The sequence below is a fragment of the Schistocerca gregaria genome, chromosome 1 (assembly GCF_023897955.1).
Source record: "Schistocerca gregaria isolate iqSchGreg1 chromosome 1, iqSchGreg1.2, whole genome shotgun sequence".
NCBI lineage: Eukaryota > Metazoa > Arthropoda > Insecta > Orthoptera > Acrididae > Schistocerca > Schistocerca gregaria.
This window is the reverse complement of record NC_064920.1, coordinates 1,039,158,219-1,039,169,311: the sequence shown is the minus strand read 5'-3', so window position 1 is coordinate 1,039,169,311 and position 11,093 is coordinate 1,039,158,219. Positions and strand designations below refer to the sequence as shown.

Here is an 11,093-nt window from a genome sequence, read left to right as displayed (position 1 = left end):
GTGCGTCGTGCTCAATGATAAAGTGAGCACTGTAGTGGGTATGGGAGCCTGCATGAGACTCGAAAGCTAGAAGCAAGCCCCTAACCAGCACAAAGGCAGAGCAGGGGTCAGCGATCAAACTACAGGGAGAAATACGCCAGCGAAGAACCAGACACCGAACTAGCAGAGAAATATCGTGGACCATGGGTCAGAGATGAAACTTCCATGGTAACATCTACGGGAGTCAGAGTTCGAACTAGCAAAGCAAGATGACTGTCGACTGCAGCGACCAGAGGCCTCGTTGGCTTTCTGTGGTAGTAACCGACTGCATCGCCACCAAGCGGGGGCCACCTGAACTCACTGTGGTGATGCAGAAGAAAAAAAAAAATCTCCTCCCGAACAGGCCATGAAGGCGCAACGGCACCGACCGGCCGCCGTGTCATCCTCAGTCCATAGGCGTCACTGGATGCGGATATAGAGGGGTATGTGGTCAGCACACCGCTTCCCCGGACGGATGTCAGTTTCCGAGACCGGAGCCACTACTACTCAATCAAGTAGCTCCTCAGTTTTGCCTCACAAGGGCTGAGTGCACCCCGTTTGCTAACAGCGCTCGACAGACCAGATGGTCACCCATCCAAGTGCTAGCCCAGCCCGACAGCGGTTAACTTCAGTGATCTGACGGGAACCGGTGTTGCCACTGCGGTAAGGCTGTTGACAGTGGTGCAGAAGGCCCATTGCATTTATGCTTTCAATAATATTAATTTTTTACTATTCCTAACTCTGTGTTATCTAAATAAACCTTGACTTCGTAGTCTGCATTATGTAAGAGGTAGAATTTAACTGAATTTTTGCATGTCTAGATTTTCGTTATCTCTTTAATCACCTTAGGCAGTTTTCTGTACAATTTTATTCTCTTGTAGTAAACGCTGTTTTGCATTTTTTTGTTTGTTTCCTATTGGTAAATGCAAATTTAGTCTGGTTATTGTTCCATGATCATGAATTCTGCTCCTCGTGAGGTGAATGCTGCTATACTTCTTGACGTGCATAACAGATTCGTAGATGTACTCACAGGGTTAGTTATAATCTCCATCTGTTTAAGGAAATCCTTACAGGGAGCTCGGTTACTATTTTTACTTATTACTCGAATGACCCTTTTCTGTAATTTGCGTACATGTTTTGCGTATTACGCAAACATTCATAGGGGGACTCACAGTTCAACATGGACTCCAAACCACCGGGCAGCCCATCGTTTTTCACATTAACAAGTACTGCCTGAGGAGAACTAAGGGGTAAGTGATGATGATAAGGTCCCATACTCCGAGGAGCATAGGGAACGATGAGGGAGACCCTCACCGCCAACTACGCAATGTCATAGCGGAGGTGGTTTGCCATTGCCTTCCTCCGACTGTAACGGGGATCAGTGATGATGATGAAGACAACACAACGCCCAGTCATCTGGAGGCAGGGAAAGTCCCTGACCCACAGGCGATCGAACCCGGGACCCAGAGTGCAGGAAGCGAGAACACTACCACAAGACCACGAGCTGCGGACTAAGCGGTAAGTAAAGGACAAAAATTCGAATACTGAGCTTAGATCGCATCTAAAATCTCCGCGTTTGTAGGTTAGTTCAACCGCTAAGACAATGTGGTACACTGATCCTTTGGATATGGAAACTGTTCGGCACAACCCTTCCAACTTAGCTCCAGATATTAACTAATTAATAAGCAACTATTGAGCTGTAAATCTTTTGTCCAAATGCAGTACTTAACATTTCAACAGATTTAATAAAGGTTGTGTCTGTGCTTTTTACATTCATCAAAATCTTCGTCAGCCCACATGTTCAGCTCCAGACATCTATTTCACAGACTTAAAGCTTTAAGAGGGAAAAGCCTGTACATGCGCTTTTTCTCTCTATTAGTCATGAGCCGGCCGGGGCGGTCGAGCGGTTCTAGGCGCTACAATCTGGAACCGCGCAACCACTACGGTCGCTGGTTCGAATCCTGCCTCGGGCATGGATGTGTGTGATGTCCTTAGGTTAGTTAGGTTTAAGTAGTTCTAAGTTCTAGGGGACTGATAACCTCAGAAGTTAAGTCCCATAGTGCTCAGAGCCATTTGAACCATTTATTAGTCGTGAGTTGTAATAACAATATTGCTGATTGAACATTTATTTCCATATCCACAGTGGAAGATGAAATTAGTGCTGGTAAGTCTGCATTAAAGGATACAACAGAGATGACGGCTACAAGAGGGCGTCCAGATAGTACTTGATAGTATATTTGGCTTTTTAACAGGGAGAAAGCGGAAAAAATCTAAGAAAAATCAGCGTGCATTGTCGAAAGCCGGTGTTACACGATGCATGCAGTGAGAACCCAGGTACAGTAACGCACTGCAGTTTTATGAACCGATTAATATGAGTTTGGGAAGGGCCATATTGGCGTGTTATGTAAGCGACGCTTCCACGCAAGCCTGTAACGCTGCCCATCTTGAACGCTAACATGCAGTTACAGCTATGAGATCTATAATGAAACGGCGTTAACCACCGCCCTTAAAAATTAGCTCCTCGTCCAGGGGCGCGAAGGTCCACGGAATGTCTACCGACCACCGTGTCGTCATGCAGATACGGTATGGAGAGGCACGTGGTCAGCACACCGCTCTCCCAATTGTTTTTCGGACTTTCCAGACCGTGAAGCCGCTACTATTCGATCAAGTAGCTCCTTAATTGGCATCACGAGGCCATGTGCACCCCGTACAAACCCTTACACCAAGGAGAAATCCTTGTCGGTATCGATCGAACGCGGGTCCCCCATATGGCAGCCATCTACGCTGACCACCCAGCTACGGAGGCTAATTACCGCCATTGCCGCCCGCAAATCATCGTTCCCGTTTAGCAGCTATATTACAGTGGTACATTTCTGGTTCTTAATTAGGTATGCACGGCTTTTCAAACAAATTAGGTTACTGCACAAGTTCGTAGCCTTTTTGCACAAGTTTTAATAAACACCACAAATACACGTAACAGGGACTTAACATCAATAATATATTCCCCTTCACTATGTACAACGGGCTGCCACAGCTGGAATAACTTTCCGATTCCGCGACTGTAGAAATCACGTGGTTTTGCGGCGAAGAAATCGTCGAGCGTTTTTCGGAGCTCATTTTTATCCGGAAAGGAAATTCCTCGATGGTTGTTCGATGAAGAGCGTAAAAGGTGAAAAGATGGGTACGAATTGACTTCCCAGTCCAACTCCTATATAGCGTTTTTTGTCAGTCTTAACAGAATGCGGGCAGGCATTATCATGTAGTAGCACCTCTCCACACAGTCTTGAGGGTCTTTTTACTTTGGATTGCGTCTGCAAAACTTTTCAGTTGTTGATAATAAATGTCACGCGTGGTGGTTAGACCTCAGGGAAGCAATTCGTAGTACACCACTGTATAAAAATGTCACACGATAGTGGAATTATTATATTTCTTCACATATGCAAGTTCTCGAGTACACTGACGTGGAATAGACCATAACTGAAATATTACTCTAAAACGAACCACCGGACTCCACGTATCCCTTTCACTAAAACTGTGAATTAATGGGTTTAAACGATCTTCATCAAACCGCGAAGGTTTTCTTGAATGTAGAAAGTCCTAATGTCAAAACGATCCTCTTCCAAACTAGGAAGCCACTTTTTTGCTGTGCTGTGTCCAATGGTATTATCTCCATGCGCGGTACAAATGCTTCTGCCTGACTCCAGTGCGGTCACCCCTCTATTGAACGCAAACAGAAGAACACGTCTTAAACTTGGCACCCCATTTTCTAGCGACCAGACCTGCACTGACTATCTCCAGATGACAAAATGACAGTTCTGAAGTAAAAAAATTGGTAAATAAAGCAATAGGAAACAAAAACGCTACGAACTTATGCGTCAACCTAATACAACTGCTACTTGCCAACTGGCATTGTCGTGCTAGGTTTTGGTTAAAACTTATCTTCATACGTGACAAGAGTTTGCAACTGATGACATCCTTACGAATAAAATGGCTCTAAGCACTATGGGACTTAACTGCTGAGGTTGCGCGGTTCCAGACTGTAGCTCCTAGAACCGCTCGGCCACTCCAACCGACCGTCCTTACGAATAACGCTGTGCTAGTTAGCTACATTTGTCGTTTAAAATTAAAAATAAAATATTTTTGATTTAACTGGTTACGTTTGTTATACACTGTGAACCCGAACTGAACGGACAACATTTCAAAGGTTAGTGAAGAATAGTTTCTGATTATTTTTGTAGAAGGGAGCCGTGGTCTGCGCTGGCTCGTTACAGAGTAACTGTATTTCGTGTGACTTCTTACTCCTGGTTACAATGATATCTGTACTACACTGGAAATATCTGCATAGCGGTGCAGATGTCAACAGTGTGTACTTTCAGTCTTGGCTGAAAGCAGACTTGTTCAATTCGCTGACGGTAATTGCTGTTGACAGAGGCAATGTCTACTTTACACTTCGTCGACAAGCTTGCATTCAGTGCTGCTCAGTTCTGTCTCCGGTTGGTGCGGATGGGAGGCGTGAATCTCTGCTCCTTCAGACGACACGAAAAAGAGTCTGATCGAATAAAATTCTGATGGCAAATTTGGCAATACAATTTTGATTTAATTTGATCGTTGGTATCAACTTCAAAATGAAATTTGCGTTAAGAGTAGCATGTATTTGATAAGTGACCTGATAGAAAGAAATTTAGTTCCTCAGCTTTTCTATTCTTTTGTCGTGATATTATGTTCAGTTTTATTTTAATACTTCGAACACCGGTCGAATCCAACTATTTCGTTGTCACTTTGTGTCTCTTACCTCGGCTGGTCGGTGTGTTTGCCGACACGGTAGGTCAGTGTTTTCGGTCAATGGGCTGCGTGCTCTCTGGATTTTAAAAAAAATTGAGTCAAATAATAAAAGATCAACTTGAACCGATGCCTTGTGACGTGCGCCTAGACCAAACGCAACGAGCTAAATCGAAAAAAAGCGGTTCTAGGCGCTTCATCTTAGAACCGACCACTACGATCGCAGGTTCGAATCCTTCCTCGGGCATGCATGCGTGTGATCTCCTTAGTTAGCTTTAAGTTCTACGTCCCCTAGACTGATGAGCTCAGATGTTAAGTCCCATAGTGCTCAGAGCCATTTGAAAAATTTTTTGTCGCTTACCTCTGGCAGTATATCCCGTAAGTGAAAAACACGAGGGGCGTTCAACAAGTAATACAACTCTCATTGCTGCCAATTTTGGTTGAAAAATGCGTAATCTGCTGTGGGACATCGTAAAGCATTCCCGTTTAAGCTTGTATAGTTTCATGAAGGTCCAATAGTTGGCGGTGCTGTACGTAGCCTACGAAACGGTGTCTGTAACGGAGGTCCGTTCTAGGCAAAGAGCTGTCATGGAATGTCTTTTAGCAGAAAATCAGAACATCGCAGATACTCATAGTCGCTTGCAGAGCGTGTACAGAGACCTGGCAGTGAACAGAAGCGCCGTCATTCATTGTACGAAGCGTCTGTCATCATCGCAGCAAGGTCGCGCAAACCTGTCCAATCTGGCTCGTGTCGGCCGGCCGCACAAAGGTTGCGATGTTAGAAGGAGGTGATAAACGGATCGCAATAAGACACCTGGCTGCTTAACTGATCGTCCCTGTTGGTAGTTCTGACACTCTCACTCACCTGCTGGGGCACTCAAAGGTATGTCCCCTACGGGTTCCTGGCCGCCTAAAAGAGGCCACAACGATCAAAGAAGGACCACCTGTGCGGAATTGATTGAGCGTTCCGAGGGTGATCGTGACCCTTTTGCTGTCAAACATCGTCGCAAAACTTCAGTGGACTGTTCTTCCTCATCCACCCTACAGCCAGGATCTCGCACCTCCCGACTTCCATCTGTTCGGTTAAATGGAGGACGCACTCCGCGGAAAGCGGTACGTGGATGACTGGGAGGTTATTGATGCTGCTAGACGCTGGCTGCGACGTCGACCTGTAGAGTGGTACCATGCGAGCATTCAGGCCTTTCGAATATGATAGACTAACGCAGGTCCTCACACTCGATTGAGGTTCTGTTGAAGAATAGGGCTTTGCAGCCAAACGAGTCGGGAATAACATGGTGTGCAGGAATCCTGATTAAAATCATCCTGCTGTCGCGGGAAAAATGTGTTGCATTACTTATTGATAGCCCCTATTAGCAAGTCACATCACATTTTAACTGTAACATGAATACGAATACCTCAAGAATCACTATGAAGTTCTACCGCGCCCGGCTTCCCGGGTTCGATTCCCGGCGGGGTCAGGGATTTTCTCTGCCTCGTGATGACTGGGTGTTGTGTGATGTCCTTAGGTTAGTTAGGTTTAAGTAGTTCTAAGTTCTAGGGGACAGAGGGCCATAGATGTTAAGTCCCATAGTGCTCAGAGCCATTTGAACCATTTTGAACTATAAAGTTCATTAATGAAGGTATTTTCTGCAGCAAATACACTCGCGAAGCAAAATATTATGGGCAGTGCAGAATGACAAACTGAATACGCCTTGCTAGTGTTGCTGGGATGTGATGCTGTAAGGAAAGTGTGGTTAGCGGAGTAGGCTGAATTGGAATCATTATAGCGACGATAAGGGCTGCAAATGAGGAAATCCATTGACATAAGCGACTTCGACGACGGCCACATTATTGCGGTGTAGTACGTAAAGAAATATGAATGTTTTAGTTGGACCACTTTTTTCGCTTTGAGATGGATGGCGCTGTAATAGTCACAAACATATGGCTCACAATTTTAGACGAACAGGTAGTTTTATGAAATTAAAATACAGAACCTATGTACGTTTGAACATTTTATTTCGGTTGTTCCAATGTGATACATGTACCTTGGTGAATTTATCATTTCTGAGAACGCATGCTGTTACAGCGTGGTTACCTGTAAATACCACATTAATGCAATAAATGCTCAAAATGATGTTCGTCAACATCAATGCATTTGACAATACGTGTAACGATATTCCTCTCAATAGCGAGTAGTTCGCCTTCCGTAATGTTCACACATGCATTGACAATGCGCTGACGCATGTTGTCAGGCGCTGTCGGTGGATCACGATAGCAAATATCCTTCAACTTTCCCCACAGAAAGAAATCCGGGGATTTCAGATCCGGCTTCGACGACCAATCCATCTGTCATGAAATATGCTATTCAATACCGCTTCAACCGCACGCGAGCTATGTGCCGGACATCCATCATGTTGGAAGTACATCGCCATTCTGGCATGCAACGAAACATCTTGTAGTAACATCGGTAGAACATTACGTAGGAAATCAGCAAACATTGCACCATTTAGATTGCCATCGATAAAATGGAGGCCAATTATCCTTCCTCCCATAATGCCGCACCATACATTAACCCGCCAAGGTAGCTGATGTTCCACTTGTCGCAGCCATCGTGGGTTTTCCGTTGCCCAATACTGCATATTATGCCGTTTACGTTACCGCTGTTGGTGATTGACGCTTCGTCACTAAATAGAACGCGTGCAAAAAATCTGTCGTCGCCATGCAATTCCTAGTGCACAGAAATATGGTACGGGTGCAGTCGATGTTGATGTAGCATTCTCAACAGCGACGTTTTTGAGATTCCCCATTCACGCGCAATTTGTCTGCTACTGATGTGCGGATTAGCCGCGACATCTACTTGGTCATCATCATTTGTTACAGGTCGTGGTTGACGTTTTAGATGTGGCTGAACACTTTCTGTTTCCTTCAATAACGTAACTATCCGGCGAACGGTCCGGACACTTGGATGATGTCGTCCAGGATACCAGCAAACATAGCACACGCCCGTTGGGCATTTTGATCACAATAGCCATACATCAAGACGATATCGACCTTTTCCGCAGTTGGTAAACGGTCCATTTTAACACAGGTAATGTATCACGAAGGAAACACCGTCCGCACTGGCGGAATGTTACGTGACACCACGTACTTATACGCTTGTGACTATTACAGCGCCATTTATCACAAAGCGAAAAAAGTGGTCCAACTAAACCATTCATATTTATTTACGTACTACACGAATATGTAATAAAAATGGGGGTTCCTATTTTAAAAAACGCAGTTGATACCCTTTTGACCTATGGCAGCGCCATCTAGCGCGCCAACCGTAGCGCCATCTGCTGTCCCCCTTCAAGCTAGACGAGTTTCGTTCTTTGTATTTTTTTTCGCCATCTGCTGTCCCCCTTCAAGCTAGACGAGTTTCGTTCTTTGTATTTTTTTTTTGTTTGATGTTTATTTCGTGAGATATTTGGCCCGGTCACTATCAATGGACCACCTTGTATATGGAAGGTTCCTAAAGAACGGTGAAAGAACGAGTAGGCGACAAGCTGTTGGACATCCACGCTTCATCATAGAATGTGGAGGTGTGGAGGACGTAGGCTCACCCGTCCTGTAGAGAAAGACAGGCGACATTTAGTAGCACGAGGCCCACGAGAGAGATAGACCGATCGTAAGTCCCAGCAGGCGACACTGAAGCGCTTAACGAGTGCTAGCAGCTGTCTCCAGCGGGGAGCGACTAGTTATTCCAGATGAGTTTAGTACTTCTTCACTGCGCGTTTGAATGCATCCAAGCTCTCGATCGCACAAGAGAAAGTTAAGCCTTTTTTGATATGTACCTTTTCATTGACATATAATTTTCCCGTGGGCCCTGAAAGAAGCCGAATGTTCACGAAGTCTGGAGGACTAAACGACTAGTGTGACGTCACAAGTTTGTTGTGGGGGCCCGTATTTGTCGTGGTGTCCGTCTGTAGCAGATCGGACGGCATACAGAGCTGGAGCAGGCGCAAATGTTTCGGAAAGCATCGTTCAACGCACGTTGCAGAACGTGAGGCTCTGCGACAGACGACCCCTAAGCGTTCTCATCTCTTGTGATTGTAGAGATAATGGGACCATCAAGACTGAACCGTGGATCAGTGGAAACGCGCCTCCTGGTAGGATGAATACTGTTTCCCGTTAAGCCCTATTGATGGTCGTGTGTGGGTAAGCCGTCACCCAGGTGAATTGCTGCTCGGAACATGTACCGCACCACGTACAGAAACGTGTGGGGGCATACAATACTGGAGGTTCCTGTGGTAGTAACCGAAGGCACCATGACGACTGTGAAATGCTTAACCATTTGTAAGGAATGACAGACAACATTCATTCAAAATTTCTGAAATACCAACTGGAGGAAGTGACAGCTAAGCAACTGTTCACATTGGTGTGTAGAGTGTATGAGACTCAAGGTATACCAACAGACTTCAGGAAAAACATCATTTTAATTATGAAAGATCCGCCTCGATTGCACAAACTACCTGGTCTTTACCTAGGTTTCAACATGGGTAACCACGCATTCTAGCTATCGCTAGAAATAATGGTTACAGTTCGCAACTACTAAGACGTTTGTACAATAAGAAAATAAATAAATATAATGGTACGGCTTGCACATTAGGAGATTTAGTAAATGACAAACCGATGGCAACAATATCTATGTTACAAATTAGGGCGTTTGCTTAAAAACTATAACTTTAGAGTAGCCTTTTCCACCAACAATAATCTGCATAAGAATTTTATCCACTCGTTGCAGATCACAGGTGATAAACTGTCTCAGTGTATAAAATCACTTGCGGTGACTGCCCTAATTTTACATAGGTCAGACAGGCCGAGCTCTCATGACTAGATATAAAGAGCACATCCCCACTAGAAGCGGTGATGACACGACTATGTCTTAATTCCAGCGTCATCGCTTTTAACATTTGCGCAATTTTCTATTTGTGCGACAACTTTTGGCAATCAGTTAGGTCCCGATCCGTGTTAACTTTGTAATCCAGCTCCCATGCATAAGAAGAGCGTTTCCTGGACGCGCGCATGCGCAGTGATTTCGATAGCCGCGCATGTGAGCAACATGCGGTGCCTCAGTTCGGTGGAGAGCCTGTGACTATCGCACGTTGGCTGGGCGAGGCAGCACACACAGGGTTGAGATAAGTAATATTATTGACTTGGTACATATGTACTGTGTATTTATAAAAAAAAAATTATGGTGTCTTGCCGCTGTAGGTGTTGACTTTAGCGTTTGACTATGCCTATTTAGACAAGCTGTTTTATATTTGTTCTGAAGAAAGCGTGGTTACCCACGCTGAAACCTAGGTTAATAACAGGTAGTTTGTGCAATCGAGACGGATTTTTCATAATTATTTCGATACTTACGATTGCTGACGCGGTGCAATGCCGGAAGTTCTTAAAAACATCATCCACACAATTCCGTAGATAGCAAGAGCCGACAAGTGAGGGAATTATCTCACTGTCAGAATAACAGCTTATGCATCTGATTGCTGATAAGAATTATATACAGACAAATGGAAAACAAAGTTGAGCATCCGTGAGGTAACGAACGGTTTGTCTTAATGACGGGTAAAGGCACCAGAGAGTCAGTTATGACGAGGTTGATAGTGGAAGCAGCGCTGAAGAAAAATCAGTACACGTTCATAGAATCTGGCGACCTGAAAAAAGCCTTCGACCATGTAAAGTAGTGCAAGATGTTCGAAATTCAGAGAGAAATAGGGGCATGCTAAGGGGAAAGCTGAATAATATACGGTATATAAAAGAACCACGAGAGAGCAACAAGAGTGGAGGAACAACAACGAAGTGCTTGGATTGAAAAGAGTGTCAGGTGGGGATGTAGTTTTTCGCCCCTACTATTCAATCTGTTCAAATAAGAAGCAACGCTGGAAATAAAGGAAAGGTTCTAGAGTGGAATTAAAAATCGAAGTCAAAAGACATCAATAATAAAATTCGCTGATGACATTGCTATTCTCGGTGAAAGTGAAGAAGAATTACAGGATCTGCTGAATGGATTGAACAGTCTAATGACTACAGAATATGGACTGAGAGTAAATCGAAGAAAGACGAAAGTAAAGAGAAGTAGCAGAAATGAGAACAGCGAGAACTTTAACGACAGAATTGGGGGTCACGAAGGCAGCAAAATAACCATGAAGGATGGCGCGAGGTGGACATAATAAGAAAACTACAACTGGCAGAAAGGGCATTCGTGACCAGGAGAAGTCTACGAGTAGAAAACATAGGCCTTAATCTGAGGAAGA

General features: G+C 44.6%; 1 pseudogene; it reads right to left on the bottom strand.

Annotated features, from left to right (window-relative positions):
• Positions 1-577: 577 nt before the first annotated feature.
• Positions 578-695, bottom strand: LOC126289896 (5S ribosomal RNA; annotated as a pseudogene).
• Between the last annotated feature and the right edge of the window lie 10,398 nt (positions 696-11,093).